Source organism: Thermobia domestica, chromosome 8, assembly GCF_964235325.1.
Source record: "Thermobia domestica chromosome 8, izTheDome1.hap1.1, whole genome shotgun sequence".
Classification (NCBI taxonomy): Eukaryota; Metazoa; Arthropoda; class Insecta; order Zygentoma; family Lepismatidae; genus Thermobia; species Thermobia domestica.
This window is the reverse complement of record NC_137461.1, coordinates 53,113,108-53,124,587: the sequence shown is the minus strand read 5'-3', so window position 1 is coordinate 53,124,587 and position 11,480 is coordinate 53,113,108.

Below are 11,480 nucleotides of genomic sequence, written 5' to 3'. Positions count from 1 at the left end.
TACTAAGTAATGACATCATACTCTAGGAAGTGTTTTGTTCATAAAAGCTACTGGAAATTTGTCAGTGTTTACAGCGAGTAAGTGTTCACTGACTTGAAAATGTAGATCAAAAGAAAAGACAACAGTCTCCTGCATGAGTTGACAGTTAAAACAAGAATAAACATGAGTGGGTATCATTGATATAGCAAGCACCAATAGCAAGGAATACTTACGGACCTTTTTCGTCAAGTGTGCATTTTGACTTTCTCGCCTTTTGCTGATAGCAGCATTCTTCACCATTGCTGTTGTGTCTGATAAGACAGTGTTACAACTAAGGAAAAGAAACGAGCCTGAAAGCCTTGACTGAACTAACCATTCATACCTACTTTATTTTACTTCACAACAACAAATTTCAAATAGATATTATGAACAAAACACATCCTAGAGTATGGCGTCATTACTTTACTGCTTTGTCTCCCTTCTGCTCACAAACACAAAACGTGCTTTTTGTGTGATATGGTGCAGTAAAGGCTTAACTATTCCAAAATATCAGATTTTTTATAAATCTAGACCCATTGGAGATATTGACAGTGAAAAATGCTAAATTGGCATAATTCTCCAACTTTACTATTTTTTTCAGGTCCTTTGGTAGCAGCAACCAGGCTTGTAAGTTTTTGTGTATTAACTTACGACCTCAAAGATTACATGCACGTCCAGCAATTTTCAATTTGTTAGGACAAATAAATGTTGAGGTATTCAAAAACAACGTAAACGCCTAAAATCGAAAGAGAAACGCAAAATGGCGGCAGCCCCTGTGTTGCCATAGGATGTTGTCAAAAAAATAATTAATTGTGGTTTTGAAGTACCCTGATATAGAATAAACATTCATGAAAAAAATATTTTTTTTAAAAAAAGGTCGATCGGCAATTTTCTGTTTTTTTAAACACTTTGCACGGATTGACCCATATGCTCAAAGTGAAAATGTTGTTACCGGTGCTATGTACTGTTGAAGCGAACATATTTGTTAATGTTCTCGGCCAGGAATTTATAAAACATATTTTCCCCTCTTAAATTATTCAGTAATTTATAAGTTTGTAAACTACGAAGAATTTCATTTCAATGTATTTGTATTACATCAGTGCAATATTAAGTTATTTAAACAAACATATATTTAAACTAGAGTAACAAAGTGTAACAGATCATTCCTTACATCAAAATCAAAAAGTTCGAATTGATCTCGAGGAGAAAGTGTTTAGAGTCGTAACTAATACCATTCATAAGTTTGAAAAAATACATCAAAACTTCCATTGTTTCGAATATGAGACACCGTAGAGAATGACATTTCATGTAGAGTAAAGAAAATTATATAATATTTGTTGAGCAAATTATGTTCTGTTAAAATTTTTGACAATGTCATATACTAAGTACAAAAAAGAATGGGTAAGCAGAAGAGTCGCGCGTAACGAATAGCAAATAACAATGTTTATACGAAATTTCTCAAATGAAACATTGGATTGTAATAGAATGTGTCTTCCAGAAGACTATTTCTTACAAGAGATTCTATATTCAAATTGCTGTTGAATACCCCGATAGAGGTTTTCAATGTTTTCTTCTCTGGTAAGGGAGATGAATGCCAAGATAGACCTTATATGTATATGGAGAGATCAACTGAAACCCGTTCAGTGGGTCATAATTCATGGAAATAATGTTATTTCGAGCGGAAACTTGTACACTATCTAAAGGCATCTATGGTTAGAGTGCAGTAAAAATATTGTTCAGAAGAAATCACCATGGGCGTTGAAACACTTGTCCCCATGTGTCCACTAACTTAAAATTGCCGTCCTGTAAAATTTGGACTGCTGACTATCAAAACAACCACGCACAACGTCCTGAAACTCAGTATTAGACTGAAATCTCTGACCTTTCACTACCTTCTTTAGAGGCACAAATATGTGAAAATTACAAGGTAAAAGATCAGGGATGTAGGTGGGTGTCGCAACATTTCCCACTTGAATCGTTGAAACAAATCCTGCACTTGGTTTGCAACTTGCGGATTCGCGTTGTCATGCAACGCGTTGACTCCAGCGGTCAATAAACAACGTCTTTTTTTAATGTCTTACCGTAACTGTGTCAAGGTCTGACAGTAGTGTGACGCGTGATGGACTGTCCTGGTTCCTTGAAGTCGAGCAATAATGGTCTATTACAATCAAAGAGCAAAAAACACCATAACTTTCCCCGTAGACGGTTGCGTCTTGAACGTTTTGGGACGTGAAGATGGAGGGGTGTTTCCACTGTAATACTTGGAAGACTTTGTACTCGGTTCTAAATGATGGCACCAAGTTTCATCCTCAGCAACTATGCGCAACAAGAAGTCGTTACCTTCCAAATGGTAACGTGACAATGTTGAATGGCGCAACCCTTATGCTCCAACTTTTGGTCTTCCGTCAACACCCTGAGAATCCACTGCGCACACACTTTATGATATCCCAGAACTTTCACAATTTTCAGAGCAGTACCATAACTCATGTTTAACTCGTTCGCTATGGATTGAATACTAATGCGTCTATCCACAACTATAGCCGCATTCAACTTTTCACGCGTGTCTTCTGTGGAAACAACATGGGCTTGACCTGGACGTGGATAATCAGTGGTTAGTTCACTCCCCTTCCGAAGCATTCTGGCCCAGTGTACAACTGTCGTTTTGGAGACGCATGCATCACCATACACTTCTTTTATACGCCGGAACACTTCAGCTGGTTGACAACCTTCAGCACTCAGAAACTGGATGACGGCACGCTGGTCCTGTTAGGACGGATTGGGTATCTTAAACGCCATCTTTCACTCGTTATACCTGCATAACAGAAATATGTATCAATAACATTCTTACACCCAACACACACAAGGACATTAGATATTACACACTATTAAACAAACAATATCCTGCTATACACTATTTACCAATAATACATAGAACGAACGGGTTTCAGGTGATCGCCCTGATATATATATATATCCTTTTCATTTAATAGACGCCTCACATAAGAATGTTATTGCACCAGCAGAAAACTAGCTCACGTGACCCCATTATATAAATCAGGCTTTAATGATCAAGTACAAGGTTATCATAAAATAAGTATCACTGTTCAGAGAATTCTGGAGACGTAACCATTTCACAGAATACAATCGAACTTGAGGAAGACTATATTTGCAAACCTGCAGATGCGATTGGTGTAGAAAATAAAATTAGTTTCACTTTTCGCCACTAGAGGTAATTATGGCGCTGTATAACAGCAAGTAAGTGCAGCGTGGAAGAAAAATGACACTAGCGATGCTAAATAATAAGAAATGCTGTATTTACCTCTCCTGTGAGTCTCGTGGTATTGATTACCAATGCTATTAATACCCCGTGGTAAGTGGTGGATTTACGGGAGGAGGGGGGCTTTTGAGGTGAATCGTCCCCTTAAAATTCTTGGATATCTTACAAAAACGAAGTTAAATGTTAGTCTTTCCTGTGCTCATGAAATGCAAGCTCTCCAAAATTCCAGGAAAAACATTAGTGTGAAATCGCGCCTCCAGAAGTTACTGTTTTTCTGTCCAGTGTTAAGTACGGTAAGTTTGGTATGAAAGACAAATGATATTATTATTAAATGAAAGAAAGGCCTCAATTATGCCCCAGTGCAATGCATGGCACTGATTTGTACTTTTACTAATAACCACGTGGTGTGGTGATGTGTTATGGGCGATGATCGTGGTGTGGGGTTCTGCCCAAAGGCAGGTCTTTGACGTGAAGGTTCCTGGGCAAGGAAAACTCATGGTGACTAGTACTGTATGAGATGATGATGACGTTCTAAGGACGAGACCTACAGGTTAGCATGGGATCCGACTCACGTGTGTCTTTACCAGAAATGAACCCGGAACCCCTTGAACAGAAGGCAAAGAATGTGGGAAGAAAAAATAAACAAACTCTGAATCACCATCAATTCACATCTGGTACATTGAGGTGCTCAAACCCGTATCACTGAAGCAAATGCAGGCGTGAGTAAACACTTGAAGAAATAATTACAGCCTTTCTCATCATTTAGCATCACTAGTGTCGTTTTTCTTCCACGCTGCTTCCACAACACTTACTTGGTGTTGTATAGTGCCACAATTACCTCTGATGGCAAAAATTGGAACTAGTTTTGTTTTCTACACCAATTCCATCTGCATGTGCCCAAATGTACTCCTAGCAAGTTTGGTTGAATTTTGTATAGTGGTTACGTCTCCAGAGGTCCCTAAACAGCGATACTTATTTTATGATAAACTGGTATTCTCTTATAGAAAAATAATCAAAGACTTGCTACTCAAATTCACGCCACCTTAGATTCACAGTTCGCTTCAGGCGTTCTATCGAAAGGCTTGTCTCAGAAACTAAAGTACTCTTCTTCGCTATGGAATTAAATGTTTGAACAACAATACTCAATTAGATGTTATCTATTTTAACCTCTCCAAGGCCTTTGATTCTGTTAGTACATTCATCTTTTCCACAAGCTATCCAATAGGTTTAATATACATGCCAAATGTCTCTCTTTAATCACCAGCTACTTGAAGCACCATAAACGCAAAGTTGTTTTATCAGGGGCGACATCTAACCCCCAACCTGTGATGTCGGATGTGCCACAGGGGACCTGTACTTGTACTTGCGACCTGTTCTGTATATGGACGACCTCTGCTCATAGTTATCAGCGGCATTTTACGTTTTGCTAATATTGGTAAGTTATAGAGAGAAATGTCGTGTTTCCATGACACGATGGACCTATAGGAAGACATAAATTACTTCATAGGCTGGTGTGAAATGTGACAATTGAAACTTAACAGAATGAAACGTGACAGTATTACCATTGCTCTGAAAAAGTCTCCTCTTCATGGGCGCCCACAGAGAGTGGCAAGAGGGGGCAATTGCCCCTCCCTGGCTTTTGGAAAAAGGTTAACATTTATAGGCTCTTCTGGTGACAATAGTAAATCAACATCCACTAAATGATTTAGAGCAACAGAATTTAGTCAAATACATCCCTAAGATTTTAATCTACTTCTCTCCCCCATGTGATGTTTCATATTTTTTCAGTAATAATTATCCTATATTCAGCCTGATGCTGTATGCAATGCTAAGTATTTTGAATGATAGTATCCGTCAATTGAGTTGAAAAGAAAATTTCGCTCTTCGTTGTTTCTTTTGCTGACGTGGTACTGATAGCAATGAAGTTTTGTTTTGTTGGGTTTCATTCTAGCAATTGTGTGTGTGTGTCTTTCCCCCCTTGGAAAATATCCTGCGGTCGCCCATCCCTCTGAATACCATATGAACGGTTCCTCTATAAAACATTTTGTTAGTCATAATGATATTGCTGTCAATTTTGATCAAAACCTCAAGTTCTCTGACCACATCAGTTAAGAAATCGATGCCTATATTGGTGTTTCTTTTCCGATTTATTGAACCACGCACTATGGCATCATTAGCAACATTCTATGAAACACTAATGCCAAAAACCGAATACTGCTCTCCCATATGGCTCATAACCACACATACACAATTCTATAAACTTGGTTCTGCTCTCAATTTCTTTGTTGCTGTAGTACGCTTTCCTGTTTCCGCACTTCGGATATTACCTAAGGAGGAACTTTTGCGATACATTAATATGCAGATCCTAGGAGTATTCAGAAATAACTCTGACTTTAAATTTCCTCATAAGATAGTGTTAATGGGAATTTTAGTTCGGTAACTCTACTTCAAGTTCTATCCTCACGTTTCTCTTCCCGTAAGACCAAGAATACCCTTCCATTCTAATTTGCTTGCCCCTGGTTGGCAATTATACAGAGTTATCTTTTTTAGCTGCGGGTGTTTGACAGAGTAATTATACGCCTATTTGAAAAAATAAATTACTTTTTACTTTTGAACCCTTTGTTAACACTGCTGTTGTTATTGTTGTTGGTACTTATATATATATATATATATATATATATATATATATATATATATATATATATATATATATATATCCCAAACAAACACACTGGAATACACATCTAATTATTTTAAATGAGAAGTTAAAATACGAATTTCAGCCTTAAACTGTCAAAGATTCCGAGAGATTTAATATATTAATTGTCCCCTTATTTCCCTCCTTTCTCGTTGAATTTCCAAAAATTCTTCCTTAGTGGTATCTTACGTTACGAATTCTATGTACTGTACAAATTTCACGTCTCTAGTTTAAGTATTTTGACCTGGGCATTGGTCAGTCAGTAGCCAATAATTCGTAATTTCTTCTATTTATTTATTGTTAAAATTACTAGATACGGCATAATTTTGCAATTTTACACGGGGAATATATAATCTAGAAAATAAAGAAAGAGGGTACGTAACTAAAGTGTCCGTGATACTTTTTTTAATAAGAGTTCATAACTAGGAATCTCTTAATGATAGGGAGATATAATTTAGAATTATTACTTCTCATTTAAAACAACAAAACACGTGTTTCTGCAAGTTTTGAGTTGGACCCAGAAGGGAAAGTTAATACACTCAAATTGAGAGAGAATACCCATATATTGGAAAACTCATTATTTTTTCACGAAATGAACGACATTTCTCTTGTTTCAAAACCTCTAGAATTAAATTTCCATCTTACTAGGAGTTATTAAATAACCGCACATCGCACGGAGACCAAACTTAGCGGATGATTCAACATTTGTAATCCTGATTACATGTCAAGAAATGCATAACCTATGAGTATCACTACCTATTATAATTACTTACGTTAATGAAGCAAAGGCTTAAAATACCCACAAATGCTTCTCTAAAAATAATAAAACTATATAATATGGCGGATAAGTTGAAGATAAATGGGGGCCAACGCTACTGGAGCAGTTGCTATTTTTAAATTATTCCATCTACGATCGTTTTAATTTATTGTCTTTCGTACACAAAAATTAAAGTCCATTCGTTCTTTAATTACAAAATTTAACATATAAATTAAAACCAGTGCGGAGTAATGTAAGTATTACAACACATTCCATAACGTACACAACCGTACTATAAAAAACAGATTATCCGTACATTCTGCCACCTATGAACTATTTCAACATTAGCTACACATCGGGTGCTAATTGCTAAATATCAATAGAGAAAATATTTATTATTATTATTATTATTATTATTATTATTATTATTATTATTATTTCATTTTTGCATTTAAATAGTAGCATCCAACTGTGGGGCTTCCAGATTTTAACCCTCATTTCAATAATCTTTTAGGAAACGTAAACTCCACCACAATTGAGATATGCAGTGTTGCTATTCAGCCGGTTCGCACCGGTTCGCTAGAACCGTTTGTTGAAATATTTCGAGTTGCAGAACCGTTTGTTATACCCAGACATAACAGTAAATTTGATCCAGTTATACCGAGGAACAGCAAATTTTAGTTTAATTGACTTTGTTATTAGACATTCTTAAAGCTACAGGGTAAAACACATGATCTCTCAGAACAAGGTATAAGCGTTTATTTCTTATCCTAAAATGCTCAGATATCAAAAATGATAACTGGAATCACATGAGTGTACTGGTGAGGGTTATTTATATTTGAAATGTATACATATCATTATTAACAACGTCGATCCATTGCTGGATTGAAGTCTTTCCAATACTTTTTAACCAACATCTAACTTGCATAAATCGTTTCAAAAATATTCGCAGTGCTAGCTAATTTCTTCGCACCACCTTTTATTAGATGCTGTGTAGGTCCTTACTTGTGATTTGTGGGATCCAATAAAAATTTGCTTTTCTCTACCCTATATAGATTGTTTCCTAAGAGAGTTAACTCTATCTATCTACATATCCACCTACTATCTCTGTATCTCTGTATATATATATATATATATATATATATATATATATATATATATATATATATATATATATATATATATATATATATATATATAGGACCGGTTGTTAAGAAATTAGAGTAGCACCACCCGAGATATGTATAGAAAAAATACGAAATTTCCTAAAACGATATCAATTTTGGTGTTTTGTGAAATTCCCTGTACCTCAGGTATCTAAAAGTACCGTACAATCTGAATTTATTCAGCAAGGCAAACATAATTTTTGGATTGAAATATCAGGGCATGTAATGTTCCCTGAAGCTGCACCTGTAGCTTAGCTTGCAGTGATTTATCCAGACTTTTGAAACTACGGGGGTGTTCGCAAAATCTGAGGGGGTGAAATCTGGCATTAACGGTCTTCTCTACAGCGAAATTAAACTACCGCTAATTTTAGAGCTTTTCTGTAATATCATAAAAACAAATAAAAATATTCAAAAAGCAGAAACGTAGTGAATTAGACAATACGATTTTGTATGTGATACCTTTACCACAATTCACCTATCTGCTTTTGGTATGTCGCTATTTGCAGAGCTTGCAAAAAAATGCTAAATCTATCTATACTTGCAAATCGAAAGCAGATAAATGAGTTCTGATAACGGTATCACATGTAAAATCGTATTGTCTAGTTCACTACGTTTCTGATTTTCGAATATTTTTATTTCTTGTGAAGATATTACAGAAAAAATAAAATTAGCTGTAGTTTAATTTCGTTGTAGTGAAGACCCTTAAGGTCGTATACTATTATCGTCTTTTGAACTAGATTTTTTTTTAAGAGTAGATAATTTTAAAGCCACGTTGGGCATAGCTTGGTTCTGTAATATGAGGGCCCTTTTGCGATTCAGGAATGCTGGCTCCAGAGTTTTGAGTTTTTCTTGAACACTTCTCAACTACTGACAGTGTAAGTTGCACTGATGCTCTGACCAGCTGGTAGCAGTTCCCGATGTATGATCCCAAGAGCAGTAGACCAAAAGCACAGAAGGACGTCTTGGTGCAGTGCTGGTTTTTGCTGTCTATCAACTAGCGTGATACCATCCTGGCCCACACATTCCGAAATCTGAGCACAGCGTGGATAATGTTACAGATTGAACAGTGACTTATGCCAATGATTGCAGCTACTTCATCCAGTCATTCTGCATTGAATCTTATCACACTTTCAATTTACATACAGCAAAGACGTTCAGCGATAACAAGAAATTATTTGTCGGTATAGATTCAGCGTCCCGAGCATGGATTCCATCTTCGCTCCTTATTCTGCTGTTGAAACCGCAAATGGTAAACGTATCACTTACAGTCAGACTATTGGATCAATAAGAGATAGACATAGATCACTCACTTCTGGTGGGTCAGGTTTTTGGCTGGATCCCAGCTCGCGCCAAGTGGGCTTTGTGGTGGACAAACCATGTGAGTTTCCCTCGGGTCCCTCTCTTTCTTTCATTCAACCATTTCATTCGTTGTCATCATCACCTTCTATCTCTCCTTCGAAGCACAATGATAGGACGTTACACAAAAAAAAAACATTCATGTCTCTCGGTTATGCCATGTAGGCCAAACGAGATGGTGATTATAAGAATGAATTAAATAGTAGAATGAGAAAAGTAGGAACACACGGAGAAACCCTGAGAAAATCCACACACACATGGTGTTTGTCTACCAAAAAGCTCACCTGGAAAATCTGGGATCGAACCAATAACCCCGCATACAAGATGTCAATGCTCTATCACGGAGCCACTCCAGCTCCAGAGTAGAAAAAGGATGTGCATTTCTACAGGAGTCGTTGCATTTCTTAAGTGAGGCTATACATACTTTCTTTTCATTATAGACAAAAAAAAATCAAGCTTTACAGTTTATGAATTTTTTAATACTGACTAGGGAAGGTCGCGGGATATTATTCTGACTTCGTATCGATATTATGATCAGTCGACGCCTTTTTACATATGAAACAATTAGGTAAGCAGAGAAATTCTCGAGCGCAAGCGTGTTCGAATTATGAGCGTTAAAAGTTCAAAATTGAACAGATTTTGCAGAAAGTTTGAAGTGCCATTTCTTGAGACAGACGCTTGAGTTTTGATATCAGGTAGTTCTCCTGGGTACCCAACACAGTAGTAAGATCAAAACATACGCATTTTGCAAAAAAGGGCAATTATTTGGAAGGGTGTCAAGGGTAATGGCGTCTTACACCTTGCAAATTGCCTCACATTTGACATACTGGACCAATCAGGGGTAAAAGCGGATCTGAAAAGGTGGGGGGACGGTAGGTAGGGGTATGACACCACGACCTTCCCTCTGCCTGTCTTTGCCCATGAAATGTTTTTCGGAACTGGGGGACACCTTACATATCTTTTAGAGGTGAGGGGACGGCGTCCCCCCGCATTCTCACTCACTTTTACCCCTGGGGCTAATAAGCTAATAAAATGTATTCGATACTCCTATTCGACTATACGTATTGTCATTCAAATTCAACCCCGCCGTGGCCGGTCCCAAGCCCGTGCTGGGAAAGGGGGAGGGACCCCCTCTAAGGTATGCCGGGTCACATGCCTTGTGGTGGTGCGGTTTAACCCGGAGGGGGAGATAGGTTGGCAGTGGTGCCCGGACTCACTACCGGTACTTTTACTGCCACATGGTAGTGGGTTAGCACGCGGTGTCAACAACCTACCGGAAGAGGTGAGCCTCCGGGGGGCATCCTCTGAAATGGGTGACTAACTCGTGCCATTGGATCTGGGAGAGTACGTGTGACCCCATCACGTCCTCAGTGGGGTAGGTAGCTTGCTGCCGCACCTACCGGCGGGGGTGAGCCCTTGGGTATCCCCCGAAATGGGCAACTAAGCCGTGCCCTTGGGTCCGGGAGATAAGGCTGCGTGGTACCCCAACACGCTAAAAAGAGTGGGTAGTTGGTGGCCCTGGGTGGGCGGATCCAACGCCCTACCGGGAGGATGATGTAGGTACTGCCCTCAAAGAGAGTTTAATGCGTTCTCTTGGGTCCGGGATGGGATACTTAGTATCCTAACGCATACTCGTACCTCAGGAGCGCTGAGGAAGTGGGTCCCTCCTTCGTCCCAGTAGTGTGAGCTGGGTGCAGGAGCCACGACCCTACCAGGGGAGCCGCCGCTCCCAAATGGCCATTGTCTTTAAAGGTAGACAGTCTACATCAGCCATTGGGTCTGGTAATGTACGGTTCACTTCTCTCGTAAGAAGAGATAGTCCCGTATTCTTTGGACGACCCTACCGAAGGAAGGGTGTGGATGTCCCTTCTAATGGTGGCTTACACGTACCATTGGGATTCGGACAGGTAGCTTTGCTACAACGTGTACGTGGTACCTAAACACGTTAAAGATAGGTAGCCCCGTATTGTTTGGGCGGGAATACCAGGGGAGACACGGCTCCCAAATGACAACGTCTGCCTTGAGCAAACGGTCTACATCAGTCACTGGCTCTGGTAATGTACGGTGTACCTCTACCGTAACTAGAGGAAGTCCCGTATTGTATGGACGACCCTACCGGGGGGGAGTGTCGGATTCCAGCCTGCGGGAGGACCAACCGGAGGTGGGGGAGGGGCCAATCCCAGGAATCTGGGTAACGGTTCTGATCCT